Genomic DNA, 17,898 nt, shown 5'->3' on the forward strand with positions numbered 1-17,898 from the left:
AAGGCTCTGGTAGAGACCCATTTACAAATAAGCAAAGAGACTATTAATTTGGAAATATTAATTGGGAAGAATACATACTTTGTAAATGGGTTTCTACCAGAACCTCTAATGTAAATATAAAATATAAATACTCAGCTGATGAGAACCCACAAACTGTCAGCTGAGGACTTCCTTTGCAGTTGGCCTGGGGTCCCTTTTGCCAAGCTTGGCAGGCAGCAGTAGCGTCCCTGAGTCACAGATGCTGGCACCTCAGTGGCTCATGGATGCTGCCAGCGACTGCTGCGCTTGGTGGAGGGGAGTTCTGACCATCTCTAGAGGAGGTCCTCTGCTGGCGGTGCTTGGGGATCCCCACCAGTCACAGCAAGGGCCAACAAGTACTTCAACACTGTAGAAATAAAACCAGAAATGCATTTCCTTTTCTTTTGAACACAAAACAAAGATATCTGCCATATACATTTCCCAAGGCAGATGACTCTATGCAATGTCACCTCGGTAACAAAATACAAAAATAGACAAATACACCCCCTCCCTTTTTACTAAACCACAATAGTAGGTTTTAGCACAGGGAGTTACGCTGAATGCCTCGCGCTGCTCTCAATGCTCATAGGCTCCCTGCGCTAAAAAACAATATTGCGGTTTAGTAAAAGGGAGCCATAGTGCAAAATATAGACAGCAGATATAAATTCTCAAAACAGACACATTTTGATCACTAAATTGAAAATAAAATCATTTTTCCTATCTTTGCTGTTTGGTGATTTCATGAGTCTCTGGTTGCACTTTCTTCTTCTGACTGTGCATCCAATCTTTCTTCCTTTCTTTCAGCCTCCTGTATGTTTCCTCTCCTCCAGACCTCATTCTCTCCCCCAACTTTTTCTTTCTGTCTCCCTGTTCCCCCTTCTTTCTGTCTCTCTGTCTGCCCCCTTTCTTTCTTTCTCCGTGCCCTCCCCCAAGCCACTCGGTTTGCTGCCACCGCCATCGGGGAATAGTCCCCAAGCCACCGCTGTCCCAAGCTTTCCCTGCAGAAGCGTCGCGCTGACCAGCATTCCGCTCCCTGACGTCAATTCTGACGTAGGAGAGGAAGTTCCGGGCCAACAAGGCATTTCTCCTCATTCCATCCAGCCTGAGCCCCATCTCTCCTTGATCCAGCATTTCCCTTCTGTGTCTGTCAGAATTACCATTCCACCTATTTTCCAGCATCACCCTTCTTTGTGTCCATCTCACCTATATCCGTATCTCACCACTTTTTCAGAATCTTCATTTGTCTCTGTCCTTGTCTTTACCCCATATTCACCATTTGCCCTTTCAATGTCTTTATCTCCCCCCCCCACACACACTTTTTCAGCATTACTTCTATGTCTCTATTTCACCTCCTCTTCATGTCCCCTCTGTATCTCTATCCTTATTCAGAAGGTCCTGCTTACCCTTTCTCTTCTTTGTGTCACTATCTCCATTTTCAGCTTTCCCCCCTTTTCCTTTGTTACTGCACCCTGTAGCCAGAATCTTTCCACCCTCTCTCCACTCCGGCCCAGCCCAGTATGAAATATTTCCTTTTGTTTCTCTCCCCTCTCTCTTCTCCTCCCTCACCCACGAGTCCTGCATCTGGCCCTCTCCCTTCTACCTGCACCTGGCAACACCCCCCTGCTCCGCGGCTCTCTTAAGCAACTCGTCAGCAGCGGTGATCAAGACAAGCTGCCGACATCGAGGCCTTCCCTCTACGAGTCCCACCTTTGTGGAAAAAGGAAGTTGAAACAAGCGGGACTCGCAGAGGGTAGGCCCCGACGCCAGAAGCTTGTGTCGATCGTTGCTGCTGAGTTGCCGAAGAGAGCCGCAGGTAGAAGGGAGAGGGAGATAGGAAGGCTGTAGAAGCTCCGGAGCATGACACCGAACCCGGCCAGGATGATTTCTTTTTCAGGCTGCTGCTGCCTGCCATCCCCCACCCGAAATGACAAAAAACAGCCTAATGCCCGCGTCGGGAAATAGCCATGCTGAGCAGTGAGCTCAGCACGTACACAGATGAAAGCCTTGTTTGCTGATTGGTCCGGCGGCACGGTGGGGCGGGGCCGCCGGACCAATCAGCAAGCAAGGCTTTCATCTGTGTACGTGCTGAGCTCACTGCTCAACATGGCTATTTCCCGACGCGACGCCAGACTTGTAAGCTGCATGCTTGCATCGCCAGAATTTAGGTAGGTTGTTTTCATCCCCGTGGGAGTCCCGTGGGCAAGGGGGCGTCCCCGTGGGAGTCCCGTGGGTCAGGGGGGCATCCCCGTGGGAGTCCCGTGGGCCAGGGGGCGTCCCCGTGGGAGTCCCGTGGGCCAGGGGGGGAACCCGCGGGATCCCCGCGGGACCCGCGGGATCCCCGCGATCCCCGTTCCCGTGCAGACCTCTACTTTGAACTGAGTCACAGTTTTACTCTCCACCACATCTCTAGGGAGTGCATTCCAAGCATCCACCACTCTCTCCGTAAAGTAGAATTTCCTAACATTGCCTTGGAATCTACCACCCCTCAACCTCAAATTATGTCCTCTGGTTTTACCATTTTCCTTTCTCCTTTCACCAGACGTATCTCTCTCTTGGCTTCTTTCAGTTTCACCCTGTAGTTCTTTCTGCACTCCTCATCTTGGTTTTTTTTTATATTTCACAAACACCAACTCTTTCGTCTTTATTTTCTCCACCACTAGTTTAGAGAACCATATTGGCTTCCTTTTTCTCTTTTTTTTAATTGATTTTCTTCACATAAAGGTCCGTAGCCATTTTTATCGCTCCTTTCAGCTTAGACCACTGTCTTTACACTTCTCTTATGTCCTCCCATCCTAACAGCTCTTTCTTCAGGTACTCTCCCATTGCATTAAAGTCCGTATGTTTGAAATCTAGGACTTCAATTATCATGCCGCCGCTATCCACTTTAGCCGTTATATCAAACCAAACCGTTTGATGATCGCTACTTCCCAGGTGAGTACCCACTTGAACATTAGAAATACTCTCTCCATTTGTGAGGACCAGATCCAATATTGCTTTTTCCCTTGTGGGTTCCGTCACCATTCGTCTGAGCAGAACCTCTAAAAAGGCATCCACAATCTCCCTACTTCTTTCCAATTCTGCAGTCGAAACATTCCAGTCCGCATCCGGCAGGTTGAATTCTCCCAACAGCAGAACCTCCTCTTTCCTTCCAAACTTTTGGATATCCACAATCAGATCCTTATCAATTTGCTGCTATTGAGTCGGAGGTCTGTAGACTACACCCACGTAGATAGAAGTTCCATCTTCTCTTTTCAGAGCGATCCATATCGCTTCTTCCTCTCACCAGGTCCCTTGCATTTCGGTCGCTTGGATATTGATCTTTACATAGAGAACTACTCCCCCACCTTTTTGACCATCTCTGTCCTTCCTAAAAAGATTATATCCCGGTATGTTTGCATCCCATCCATGTGATTCACTGAACCATGTCTCTGTGATAGCGACAATATCTAGATCTGCCTCTAACATCAGGGCTTGCAGATCATGAACTTTGTTGCTTAGACTGCGAGCATTTGTGGTCATCGCTTTCTAGCTATTTTTCAGCGGTAATCTCCTTTCTCGTATGGATTTTTGCTTCGTTTCACTTTCCGTTGCAATACTAAGAAATGAGTTGCTGATATTGTTTATGTTGCAATCTTTACTACTATCACATCTTTTCTTTTGCCGGGGGTGGTCTCTATAATTGTCCTTCATATATACACCACCCCCACCTTCTAGTTTAAATGCCCAGAAACGTGATTGTCTAAATTTCTCCGCAAGGTTTCTTTTTCCTGCTGCAGTAATATGTAGCCCATCAGTGCAATATAGCTTCTTGTCCTTCAATGTATTTCCCCATCCTCCTATGTACCTGAAGCCTTCTTGATGACACCAGGCTTTGAATCATCTATTAAAGTCCTCTGTGTTTTTCACTCTTTGCTCTCCCTTTCCATATGCAGGCAGTATTTCAGAAAAAGCTGTTACATGTTACATGTCTTCCTGCTGCACTTAATTGCTAATGCTTACCTCAGCTCTATAGCTGGCATAAGTGATCACACCTAAATGTTAGGTTGTTAATACCCACTTATGATAGTGTTCTGAAAGTAACGCCTATGTTAGTGATGGTGAAACAAAGTGCACCCTGAAGCAGACTCAGCGCTCAAAACATGATCGTGTTGGTGCTTCCTTTATTCAATTGAGCTGTTGAATTTGCTTTCTTCATATACGATTTTAGCATAAAAAAAAAAAAAAATAATAAATTGTGTTGTTTTATGTTTGTTTATTGACTTGTGTATGTACTTTCGTAACCCGCATAGATTGTTTGGATAAGCGGGATAAAAGTGATTTTTTAAAATAAATAAATAAATAAAAAAGTTTCATTAAGTTATATTTCAATTCATTTTTCCAAATAATTGAGCGACCAATGATAAAACATATAGAGGGCCATTTCAATATGATGTCTAAGTCCAAGTTTGGAAGTTTTATGAAGTGCATCAAAAAATTGGGTAGATAAAATGGTGATTTTTGAAAACACAAAATGACTTTTTTTTAAAATTACCTTTCTGAACACGTTAGCCCTTAGGATCAGATTCTGCAGATGCCTGCCCCTAAATGGGCAGGCATCCATAAAAGAGGTGCCGTTAATGTAGGCCAGGGTTTTACTGACCTACATTGCAGGTGACTAAGTTCTTTAGAGAATTTCTCCAAGCAGCACCTCTGTCTGTCTCCACCCCTAAACACGCCCAGTTAGGCATTAGGCATCGTTCCTATCTCTTACAGAATCAGGTAGGCGTCTATTGGCCAGTTAATTAATTAAGGTGGTTTGGGCAATTAAGGTAGGCGCCTAACTGTAAGGGCCTCTTATAGAATCTGGTCCTTAATGCATCTATCTTTTGGGGCTATTTTTGAAAAAAACAATGTCCAAATGAAAAACAAACAATTGGGATAAAGAAGGAGTCAACATTTCTAGTAGACTGGCTACACAGACATCCCAGCAGAGTAGTGGGGCACCCTAGGGGGCACTGCAATTCACTTCACATAAAGAGTCCCAGGTACACACCCCACTATAACCCCCTTATAATGTATAGGGAGCTCTCCAAAACTAACCCAAAACCTACTGTATCTAACTGTATATCATCCCAATAGCTCTTATGCCTGTACCTAGATGTCACCTATATGTTATATGGTAGGGTTTTGATGGGCTCAAACTTTCCACCACAACTGTAGTAGTTAGATTGGGATATGGGCCTGGGTTCCCTTCTCTAGAGTCCACTTCACTGATTACCAGGCTACTCCAGACACCTGCTTACTGCTGTATTAGGATTGGCCATAATAACAGCTGCTGTTACACTGAGAGGTATGCACTGTTTAATTCACATCTTTAGGGGGTAAGAGGGTTTCAGTGACCACTGGGGGAGTGTAGTGGTTATGCCATCATGCCCCTAGTGGTCATCTGATCAGTTTGGGTACCTTCTTGGCACTTATTCATTATTAAAATAAGCCTGGCTCCAAATGTCCAAATTGTGCTCTGGACGTTTGTAAAATGGTTATCTCTGCAAAACATTCAGGTCATAAGCCCTCCCTAGTTCAGCCCAAAACACACCTCCTCTACCAACAAATGTTATAGAAAACCATCTAGAAAACAGGTTTTGAAAATAACAATTTGGACATTTTAGCAATTATAACGTTCAAGTACAATTTGGACATTTTAGTGATTATAATGTCCAAGTGCCATTTTATGCCGGTTTTTGGATGTGTTTGTCTTTGAAAACGGGCCTGGTATAAGGCTAGCCATAAGTTTTTTATCTAGCTGAATTGGTATTCTAGTCCTGCAGTTGATGGTCACACACAAAAAATATACACATAGCCCTGACTTCTATATAACGCAACCCAAGTTGCATATGCAACTTAATTTGTTTAACAAGTTGATCAGCACATACAGTATTATTGGCAATTATCACCTATTAATTGACTCTAAATGGCACTAATTAGAAGTTACACACACATCTTTCTAAGCGCATTCTATAAAGTGATACACGTAAATTCTAGTGCACAAATCTCAAAAGGGGGCATGGCCAGGGGAGGAGCATAGGTAGATTGTGGGCGTTCCTAAATGCTATTTGCACTGTTATAGAACAGTGGTTCTTAAACCTGTCCAGTCGGGTTTTCAAGATATCCCTAATGAATATGCATGAGGCAGATCTTCATGCTTGTCATATGCAAATCTGTCTCATGCATATTCATTAGGGATATCTTGAAAACCTGACTTGCTGGGTTTAAGAACCACCGTTACAAAATACACCCGATCTGTGCACAACTTATATGCAGGTATTTAAGCCTGATTTTCATTGGTTTAAATGGGTAAGCCTAAATGTTAGTCATGCGTATAGGCACTAAACATGGTTCTACGTATATATTGTGAGTACCTTCTATAGAATTGCAATAAGTGCACAGATTTTTAGCTACGATATGCAGAATTTGGAGGAAGTATATATATATTTTGCATAGATTTATTATTCTTGACTGTTGATATGTTCGTGTATAGTATTCTGTAAAGAAATATAGGTGCCTACCTTCCTTACATGGCACCCTATTTTAGAATTGCCCTCCAAACAACTTATATGGGACATATATACCGACAAAAAAAGTATGATCTTACAGTCTTGGCCTTTATATTACTACTTTAATCAAAAGTATTATCACAAAAATTATATAACTATCATTATTAAGTGCAGCACAGTTTATATAACCCTGTTATGTCTTTTGCAGATTGCAAGGTATGCAGGTAGTGAATTAGGCATACGGTAAAAATAAATGAGATTTTTGACAAAAGGTTTTAAATGTCAAAGCCGATAATAGAAAATGACTTCAAAGAACCAACTTAGCTGAATGCTGAACTAACTTGCTGAATGCCATTTAGGAACTGTACATTTAATTAGAAAAAGATAAGATCGGGCAATCAAAAATAATACAGTATGCTTAGAAATACATCTCTGCTTTGATAATTGTGTTTTCTGCAATGTTTGCTGCATGTAATGGTTAATGAATTGCCTTTCAAATGCTAAATACTCAGAAAGAAGACTCAATGAGTGGCCAGGTTAACTAATGTTAACTCAGTATCTTTAAGATAATTTTTTGCCGAATACAATTTGAATCGGTGGTGCAGCGAGGTTAGGAGGCACTTGGGACGATGATATCCCCCCTTCCCCCCTCTATGCCCAAGCCTTCCTTTCCCCTGTACCTCTTTAACTCTTCACCGGCACAAGCAGCATCTCCAATCTGCTGCCCTTGCTGACTTCAGCTCTCCCTCCGACATCACTTTCTGGCCCTGTGAACAGGAAGTGACTTCAGAGGGAGAGCCGAGTCCGGTGTGAGTAGCAGGATGGAGATACTGCTCGCACAAGCAAAGAGCCCAAGAGGTACAGGGGGCGGAGAGGAGGAGAGGTGCCAGCGACCCCACCAAGGCGGCACTAGATTTGGATTTAATACAGCTGGGTTTACATCATCTGGCAAACAATTGTGGGTAGCTGTGATAGTCCACTTTAAAAAGCAATAAACAGAAATGAAACAAAACAAAAAAGAAGATAAGATGATGCCTTTTAATATTGGACTAACAATACACATTTTTACTAGCTTTCAAATGTAATAGCTTCTTCAGCAATAACTGGCTAGGTGCACTTAAAGAAAACAAACAGTTTGCAGAGTTTCTCTCTGAAACTATTTGCAAAAACTGCAAATATGTATGAATCACCTGAGGGATGGATCCTGTATAGCAGTGGTCTTTGCTAATTTTTAAGTGAGGGCTGTTTTGGGTCCAAAAGGGCTGAAGGAGAGCCGACAAGTATCTTCTTGTTTGATGCCAATAACGCTTCTTGACATTTATTCCTACCAGAACACCTGGCCTGCTCATATAATGCAGAACACACATGAACCCTATGCATATACAGGATCACAAACTAAGGGCTCTTTTTGCTAAGCTGCACTAGCGTTTTTAGCGCACGCAGGATATTACCGCGCACTACGCGGCTAGAACTAACTCCATCTCAATGCTGGCATTAAGGTCTAGCGCGCGCTATTCCGCGCATTAATGCCCTAACGCACCTTAGTAAAAGGAGCCCTCAAAGTACTAATATATACAGATGAAACCCATGATGCCAGACTCTGCATGCAGTATACCACCAAAGAAATAGAGAGAAATACATTTCTTCCTGAATAGTGCATGATATAGACAGCAGATGTAAATTCTCAAAACTGACATATTTCAATCACTGAATTGAAAGTAAAATAATTTTTCCTACCTTTGCTGTCTGGTGATTTATTTTTCTAGTGGTTTTTTCCCAGTCTCTGAGTACACTTCCATTTGTCTGTGCTCTTAATTTTGTTGCCAGGACCTTCTTACCCATTTGTTTTTCGCTCCTTCACTTTCAGCCCTACATCTGTCTTTGGCATTAACTTTCTGCTTCCATCTCAATCTATCTACTTTTCTATTTCTTCCCCTCCACTCCATCCATGTGCACCATCTCGTCCCCTCCTTTCCATCCATGTGCATCCAGTGGCGTAGCGAGGGAGAGAGGCACCTGGGGCAGTGTCGACCCTCCCCGCCCTCTTCTCTACCCCCGCCCCATCCACTCCTTCCCTGCCCCCTACTACCATGTGTGCACACCCCTTTCCTTCTTCCATACCTTCTTAACATTCCAAGTGCAAGCAGCAACTCCAACCTGCTGCTCGTGCCAGTGTCGGCTCTTCCTCTGACATCACTTCCGGTTCAGGAAGTGAAGTCAGAGGAACAGCCAGTGCTGGTGCAAGCTGCAGGTTAGGGTTGCTGCTCATGCCGGGAACATTAATGAGGTAAATAGGAAGGGGGCATGTGTTTGTGGTAGAGGGGAGGGGGGTTGGGGAAGGAGTGGGAGGCAAAGAGGAGGACGGGTGCCAGTACTCCCACCAAGATGGTGCCCGGGGCAGATCTAATGTTATATGTGGAAATTAAAGCATTCTATAACTCTATGCCTAAATCCTCAGAATACCCATGCTTTGTCCATGTCTCCTTCTCCCTCCTTTGGCCATTCTCATTTTGGAGTTGTACATGAGATGGATTAGACACACAGGTTATAGAATAGGGGTGCAGAACAGATATATACTTAATCAGTAATTAGTGCTACTTAACATTTAAGGTCAATTATTGGAATTGCCAATATAGCCAAATACTTTATTTGGATATCTGCGATCCATGCCCCAAATTGTGTGCCTCAATTTGTGTGACCTATGCATAATTTGGGGGTGAACATACAATTCTCTGCACTAGTGGAACCAATTCTGAAAGCAAGTGGATAGATTTTTCACTCTGTCAAAAATTACAAAGACTAGGGGACACTCAAAGTTACAGGGAAATACTTTTAAAACCAATAGGAGGAAATTTTTTTTCACTCAGAGAATAGTTGGAACGCGTTGCTAGAGGATAAGGTAAGAGTGGATAGCGTAGCTAGTTTTAAGAAAGGTTTGGACAAGTTCCTGGATGAAAAGTCCATAGTCTATTATTGAGAATGACATGGGGGAAGCCACTGCTTGCCCTGTATCAGTAGCATGGAATATTGCTACTCCTTGGGTTTTGGCCAGGTACTAATGCCCTGGATTGGTTACCGTGAGAATGGGCTACTGGGCTTGATGGACCATTGGTCTGACCCAGTAAGGCTGTACTTATCTGTAAATATCCATTTATCTGAGAAGAATCTTTTATAAAATTGTTCTCCATATAGTGATAAAAAAAAAATAGTCCCAGTTTTATTGGGTGCATTGACTTGATAATAAAGAACTTCTAGATCAGTGGTCTCAAACTCAAACCCTTAGTGGAGCCACATTTTGGATTTGTAGGTACTTGGAGGGCCGCAGAAAAAATAGTTAATGTCTTATTAAAGAAATGACAACTTTGCATGAGGTAAAACTCTTTATAATTTATAAATCTCATAAATCTTTCCTTTAACAGTTAAAGGAAAGATTTATAAACTATAAAGAGTTTTACCTTAAGCAAAATTGTCATTAACTATTTTTTTCTTCGGCCCTCACATTTAAAGTTTAATATCTTTCCTTTCTCAAAACTGACACATTTCAATCACTATATTGAAAATAAAATCATTTTTCCTAACTTTGTTGGCTGGTGACTTTATTTTTCTGTGCTTTTAACTATGTTTCCAGGGCCTTCTTGTCCTTTGACTGTTTTCTCTCCGTCTTCACTTGCTGCCTTGCATCCATCTTTGGCATTAACTTAATATTAAATTATTCTGCTTTCTTTTCAAAATCTATGTTTCCATGTCTTTACTTCCCTTCTATCTCTCTCTTCTTCCGTCCCTATTTCCATGGTCTGACATCTTTTTTTTCCTTTCTCTCTCTCTCTCCCTCCTTCCTTCCTTTCCCCTGGTCTGGCATCTGTCTCCTTCCCTTCCCCAACTTTTTATTTCTTTCACCCTGCCCCCTTCTTTCTTTCTCTCTCTCTCTCTCCCCATGCCCCCTTTCTTTCTATGTCTGTCTTTCTCTCTCTCTCTCAGTGCCCCCTTTCTTTCTTTTTTTCTTTCTTCATGCCCTTTTTTTCTTTCTCTCTCCATGCCCCTTTCTGTCTGTGTTCCATCTCCCTTCTTTTTTTTCTGTCTCCCTGTCCCCCCCCTTTCTTTCTTTATTTCTCCCTGCCCTCCCCCAAGCCACCACCATCGGAGAACAGGCCGGCGCTGAGTTCTTAGTTCTCCCTACTTATCTTCCCCAGCATGGGGCTGACCAATTCTCGCCACCCGACGTCAATTCTAACGTCGGAGAGAAAGTTCCGGGCCAGCAAGTTCCCCGATTGCGGCGGTGTTAGCCTATTCCCCGATGGTGGTGGTGGTAGCCTATTCACAGGCTGTGGTGACGGCCTGTTCCCCAATGGCAGTGACTTGGGGGAGGGCAGTGAGAAGGGAAGCATGTTCGGGACCCCTGCTTTAGGCGAGCCGCGAGCCACACTCAAATGGCTAAAGAGCCGCAGTTTGCCGACCACTGACATAGGCCAATGTGAAGAAACACCACCACAGGAGAAATCATAGGGGGGATCAAAAATAAATTTCTGTGTGACAGACAATTGTAATAAATCAAAGCCTATGTGAAGAACCACCACCACAGGAGAAATCATAGGGGGTTAAAAAAAAATTCTGTGGGACAGATAATTGCAATTTCCAAAGAAACACATTTTTCACATACTTGTCAAAGGCCTACAGCCCAACACTGCAACCACCACCACAGCCTGGGATGCCTCATTGCTTGGTTCTGGTGCTTGTGGGCGAGCTGCAGGGCAGAGTGAGCCTTGCGCTCCGGATCCAGGCTGAGAGGAAGGCTGAGATCGCAAGATGCACAGTGCAACCTGGCAGCCGCTAATGCCGCCTAGAGATGCAAGCCAAAGCGGGCAGAGGGAGGCTGAGACTGGGAGAAGCACAGCGCCACCACGAGGCCGTTTGCCGACATTCCCTCCGACGCAAGTAAATTAATGTAATCGCGGTCTGTATGCGATTGTCCTCTCCAATCGGAAAACTTGTGAAGTGGAGAGGACAGATCGCGGGCTGCAAAATAGTCCCTGGGGGGGCCACATGCGGCCCATGGGCCACGTGTTTCAGACCGCTGTTCTAGATTAATAACAACTTCCAAGCCAATCTTATAGTACATTGTATAAGCTCCAAAATGCATTATTGAGAATACTAGCAGTAAACATGAGAGAAAGAGATCACACCTTATTGTAATGGTGATGTTAGCAGGGTCATGTACTGCTACACATATTGCTCAGCATTGAAATTATTTCTGTTGTGTGAACTGAATTTGAAGCAAAGGCCTAAACATGCCGAACACAGAGCTCTTGAAAGAACTCTATGACAAAGTTCTTCAAAGGCAGACACTGGAAGAAAGTTTTAAGAAAATGTCAATATGTTTGAGCATCACCAAGACATTAACTCTCAAATGCCAGTAGCTGCATGTTAAGACAAGTCATTATGGTGCCTAGGGTTGAAACTGGTTCAATATTACTCCACCTAGATCAGTATCTTGCAAACTTATTTCAGCCATGGTACAGTAAACTTGGGGCCGTGTCTAAAAGGCCTCCAGGCATGTGCGGCTGTTAAACAATGATGTCACACGCATGTGCATGATGTCATCACATTGATGTCTGTGTATGCTCAGAGGCTCTCCAGACGTGGCCCTAAGCTCAGAGGCCTTTTAAAACCTGGACAAACTGCCAGGTTTTAGAAATTCCTCCATCTGGTAACCCTAAAATTCCAGTACACCAGGGGGCAGAGAGGAGGAGAGTTACCAGTGCGGGTGCCAGCAGTGACAGACTCTCGTGGCACACCCAGAATTTCGCTGCAGCACACTTTTGTGCTATGGCACACAGTTTGCAATACACTGAGCTAGATATCCAGATTGACTAAAATGGCAACCACAAATCTCTTCTCAAGATTACTTAATAAACATGGTCTGTATGAAGAAAAGCTATATATGCCACATAGGGACCCTGAACACACTTCGGACAAAGTTTTGTGGTCTGATATGACCCAAGTGCAACATTATGTTCTACATCCAAGAGTGTTCTGATCCACTTAGCTATTCTGACTGGACACAGGTGGCTTCTGTTTTGTTATTGTGGACCTTGTTAAAAGCAGTTTTTAGAAAATGAGCTCATTTGGGTTTGTTTTGACAAAGTAATCTTGTATTTCAAATTACATTTTGAATATTTGTATAATTAACATAATGTTATAATGAGAAAATTTCATTGTGCTAAAGGGATCATTGTCTGAATGGGTAAAATTTTCATTTGTAGATAATGAGTATGTATGAGTTGGTGTATTACTCAGTTTTAATTGTTTTAGTAATGTTTAATATTTTATAATGAATGTTATCATATGGAAGCCACCTCGAACATTTCGATAGTGCGGGATACCAACCTCATTTCTATCATATCACACGCTAACACAAACCCATTTGGAAACAAGGAACTATGCATATTGTTCCCACATAGGTGGATGGGAACCATTTTGAAAGAGGCTTTTATGTGGATAAATACCCATTTAACTTCAGAGAAATTCTTAGAAAACTGCCCCCCCCCCAATGTACTTAAGTTGAGTCATATAGAATTGCTGAGATTGCAAATGTTTTAGGGCACAAAAACTGTCACTTTATATTATAAAATTGAGGTAGCTGATTTCGAGCCTGTTTAGTGCACACCTAAGATGGTAGAGGATAATTCATGTTATACTGAGAGCTCAGAGCCACAAGTACTGAAGACTGAGGCTGTGCCAAGCAGTGAAGGTTGCTGGGAGGGAGATGAGGAGCAGCATACCAAAGTTAACATAGATGATGAAGAAGAGGAAGATAGTAAAGAAGAGCCAGAGAAACGCAAATGACTTTCACATGTCAAAAAATGCAGAGTGAGGCAGTTACAATCGTAAACAAAAGCATGGGGGGATCTGCAGAGAGCAGCAATCATATTCTTAAACAAAGTTAGTCATAGTAGGAGTAACTTGAACAGAGTAGCAATTACAACCCTATACAAAGGCATAGAGGGGATAGTACATCTAACAAATTACTAAGGCCTGTTGCTTCTATTTCTACAAAATCACCAAAATTTGCCCCTTCTTCTCTGAGCACACTGCCTCAAAACCTCATGCTTAGATTACTGCAATCAACTTCTAACTAGTCTCCCACAATGCCGTCTCTCCCCCTTGCAATCTGTGCAAAACTCTGCTACACGACTCATCTTCTACCAACCTTGCCACATTTATGTCACCCCTCTCCTTAAATCACTTTACTGGCTCCTTATCCGCCTTCGCATACAGTTCAAACTCCTATTACTAGCCTAGAAGTGTGTTCATTCTGCTGCCCCTCAATATCTCTCCTCTCTTCTCTTTCCTTATACACCTCCCAGAGAACTTGCACTTTTTTATGAAAGAAGAATTTTGAGAGGAGTGAGCAGGTGAAAACTCCATGGAAAAAGTCAGTGAAGCAGGAATTAAATTTCTAGGCCTGGAGAAGGGAAGAGAAAGCCTAGCATGTGGCAGCCTTCGGCCCCATAAGGTAGGAATGTTTGAAGAATTATCCAGGGTGAAAAGATTAACCGTGAAGAAGAGAGAAAAATATAAAAGCATACTCTGGAGATGCACGAAGGAGCGCATTAAGGAGCATGCTTCTAGTTCGTGTGAGGGATGGTTTTAGATATAGGCACAAGGGAGTGAGATCTCATTTGTGGGCGGAGCATTGGCGAGAGGCAGGAAGCTGCCGCGTTCACGGCAGCATGGAGAAAACTGGCGGAGGGCTGGAAAATTAAAAAACAAACAGAAAAACAAAAGTTAAACAAGTTCACATAAAGACATCTTGAAGACTGCCCCCTATGCCTGAAATAAATTACCCGAGTATGCACGCCAAGCCCCTTCTCTTACCTTTTTGATATAGCCTTCAATCCATAACCCTACTCCCCACTGCCCACCAACCCAGCCAGCAGATTAACCGTTCCCCTTAACTGTATCCATGACATTCTCTTTGTTTGTCTTGTTTGTTTAGGCTGTAAGCTCTTTCGAGTAGGGACTGTCTTCTTTGTGACTGTGGAGTGCTGCATACGTCTGGTAGTGCTATAGAAATAATTAATAGTAGTAGTAGTGGTAGCCTACACAGAATGAAAATTACAGCTCTAAACAAAGTCGTAAAAGGAATAACCTGCACAGACCAGCAATTATAATCCTCAACAAAGAAGGGTCTTTATCTGTTATCATTTGCTATGTTACTAAAAACACATAATTTTCAGCAAAATAAATATTACAAGAAAAAAATGAGACAGAGAAAATCAACAGAAGAAAAAACAAAGACAATTGAAATGGAGATTATAGGAATCAGCTCAAGGTTAATGAATTTACAGTGAACAACTGGAAATAGTGGTAAAGGATGAAAACACAAGAGCGGCATTGATTGAGATGTTAGTGACAAGAGGTTATTATTCACATTGAGAGGAGAGACAGAAGATCTTCAAGTACCAAAAATATGCAGCAGAAAGATAAAGAAATATTTCCTGGATAAGTTGCCTATATATATTATATCTTTGAACTCTAAAAGGAATCTCTTTGGTATGATGTAAGCACTTTGGTGAGCATTAGCTGTAAATCTGAGACAGTGAGATGATATTCTCCATACACTAGCTTTGGTATATGCCAAACTAACAAAAAAAATCTATGATACTAACATTTGTTTACAATGAACATGAACAGTGTTAATGAAGAGAAATGACCTCAGAATCTTCTAATGTCCATTAAACAGCTTTATGTCAATACAAATAATTAAGAATTTCAATCATAGGTCCATGAAGACCTCCTCATTATTTTGTAAAAAATATGGATTAATTTTCTCATTTTCATTACCGGTCGCATATGTGTTCATACTCATCTTAACAATTCATAACTATGGGCCTCTTTCATGAAGCCATGCTAGCGAGTGTTGTGTGGCAAATGCACCGAAGCCCTTTTAAATGCCCTATGGGCTTCTGTGCATTTACCATGCCACCTGCACTATCAGGCTTGATTACCGTATTTTCACGCAAATAACACGCACCCGTATAAAACGCGCACACGAATATAGCGCGCAGAAATCACGATGATTTGCACAAAAACTTTGATATACCGCGCTCACGGGTATACCGCGCATGCTGCCCGACGCTCCTTTCGCCCGCCCTGACTTTCCGTGCGCTGTCCCGACTCTCCGTTCACCCCCCCTGACTTCCGTGCACTGTCCCCCCTTGAAGGTCTGTCCCCATCCTGAAAGCCTGATGCCCCCCCCCGACGTCCGATACACCCCCCCCCCCCCCCCCCGAAGGACCGCCGACTCCCCAACAATATCGGGCCAGGAGGGAGCCCAAATCCTCCTGGCCACGGCGACCCCCTAACCCCACCCCGCACTACATTACGGGCAGGAGGGATCCCAGGCCCTCCTGCCCTCGACGCAAACCCCCCTCCCCCCCAAGAACCTCCGACCGCCCCCCAGCCGACCCGCGATCCCCCTGGCGACCCCCACGACCCCCCCACCCCCCTTACACCGCCGACTTCCCGACTTCCCGACAACACCGCCGACTTCCCGACAATATCGGGCCAGAAGGGAGCCCAAACCCTCCTGGCCACGGCGACCCCCTAACCCCACACCGCACTACATTACGGGCAGGAGGGATCCCAGGCCCTCCTGCCCTCGACGCAAACCCCCCCCCCCCCCAAGAACCTCCGACCGCCTCCCAGCCGACCCGCGATCCCCCTGGCGACCCCCACGACCCCCCCCCACCCCCCTTCCCCGTACCTTTGGTAGTTGGGCCAGAAGGGAGCCCAAACCCTCCTGGCCACGGCGACCCCCTAACCCCACCCCGCACTACATTACGGGCAGGAGGGATCCCAGGCCCTCCTGCCCTCGACGCAAACCCCCCTCCCCCCCAAGAACCTCCGACCGCCCCCCAGCCGACCCGCGATCCCCCTGGCGACCCCCACGACCCCCCCACCCCCCTTCCCCGTACCTTTAGTAGTTGGCCGGACAGACGGGAGCCAAACCCGCCTGTCCGGCAGGCAGCCAACGAAGGAATGAGGCCGGATTGGCCCATCCATCCTAAAGCTCCGCCTACTGGTGGGGCCTAAGGCGCGTGGGCCAATCAGAATAGGCCCTGGAGCCTTAGGTCCCACCTGGGGGCGCGGCCTGAGGCACATGGTCGGGTTGGGCCCATGTGCCTCAGGCCGCGCCCCCAGGTGGGACCTAAGGCTCCAGGGCCTATTCTGATTGGCCCACGCGCCTTAGGCCCCACCAGTAGGCGGAGCTTAAGGATGGATGGGCCAATCCGGCCTCATTCCTTCGTTGGCTGCCTGCCGGACAGGCGGGTTTGGCTCCCGTCTGTCCGGCCAACTACTAAAGGTACGGGGAAGGGGGGTGGGGGGGTCGTGGGGGGCGCCAGGGGGATCGCGGGTCGGCTGGGGGGCGGGCGGAGGTTCTTGGGGGGGAGGGGGGTTTGCGTCGAGGGCAGGAGGGCCTGGGATCCCTCCTGCCCGTAATGTAGTGCGGGGTGGGGTTAGGGGGTCGCCGTGGCCAGGAGGGTTTGGGCTCCCTTCTGGCCCGATATTGTCGGGAAGTCGGCGGTCGTTCGGGGTGGGGGTGCGAGTGGTCCTGCCGGGGGGGGGGGATGTATCGGACGTCGGGGAGTCGGCCGGGCAAGAGGGCTTGGGCTCCCTCTTGCTCCGATCGTGGATGCGGGTGCGGATGGGAGCGCGTGCGAGCGGTCGTTCGGGGTGGGGGTGCGAGCGGTCCTGCTGGGGGGGTGAATCGGGCGTCGGGCGGGGTGGGAACTATGTTTTAAAACTTTGGTATACCGCGCTCACGCATATAACGCGCGAGGGGTATGCGCGGTAGGTAAAATCGCGTATAACGCGCGCGTTATATGCGTGAAAATACGGTAATGAGGCCCTATGGCAGGGGTGTCAAAGTCCCTTCTCGAGGGCCACAATCCAGTCAGGTTTTCAGGATTTCCCCAATGAATATGCATGAGCTGTATTTGCATGCACTGCTTTCATTGTATGCTAATAGATCTAATGCATATTCATTGGGGAAAATCCTGAAAACCTGACTGGATTGCGGCCCTCGAGAAGGGACTTTGACACCCCTGCCCTACGGCCTGGATTCTAGAAATGGTGCCATAGGTTAGGCAGCAGTAGGCAACCTACCATTTCCCAACTTAATTGCTTTAATCGACATGGTAATTGAATACGCCATTAAAAAACTAATAAAAGCTGGTTAGAAAAGTAGACGCTGGAATTGTGTCTAAGCATAGCACCTAACGGTGCCTAAGGTCAAAGCAGGCGTGGTTAGGAGCGTAGATGACCTAAGGTGCTGTTAGCCATG

General features: G+C 45.2%; 1 protein-coding gene across 5 annotated transcripts in view; it reads right to left on the reverse strand.

Moving 5' to 3' along the window:
- PRKG1 (protein kinase cGMP-dependent 1) overlaps positions 1 to 17,898 on the reverse strand; it is a 1,424,783-nt gene that overhangs the window by 508,237 nt on the left and 898,648 nt on the right. The gene's annotated exons all lie outside the window — the stretch shown is intronic.

Source organism: Geotrypetes seraphini, chromosome 4, assembly GCF_902459505.1.
Source record: "Geotrypetes seraphini chromosome 4, aGeoSer1.1, whole genome shotgun sequence".
Lineage (NCBI taxonomy): Eukaryota > Metazoa > Chordata > Amphibia > Gymnophiona > Dermophiidae > Geotrypetes > Geotrypetes seraphini.